A 249-nucleotide genomic window follows, 5' to 3' on the forward strand; every position below is an offset into this window, starting at 1 on the left:
CCCCCCCCCCGGCCGCTTTCCCTCCCCTTTTTTCCGTGCCTGATTTTGCAATACTTTCTGCTGGCATTTCGTGTTTGCTTTGATTTGGAGCCGTGAAGTGGATCCCGGCTCCTCCTGCGATTGAGCAAGCGGCCAAAAAGAGAAGGCAAACGCTGCGGCCAGATCCCTCGCCGCGTTTCAGTCATCCGAGTTCATGGCTCCCACCCAGGCCAGCGTGCCACGGGCACGGATTTGGGCTGGGAGAGGGCA

The sequence above is a fragment of the Athene cunicularia genome, assembly GCF_003259725.1.
Source record: "Athene cunicularia isolate RWA chromosome 4 unlocalized genomic scaffold, athCun1 chr4_part1, whole genome shotgun sequence".
Taxonomy (NCBI): domain Eukaryota; kingdom Metazoa; phylum Chordata; class Aves; order Strigiformes; family Strigidae; genus Athene; species Athene cunicularia.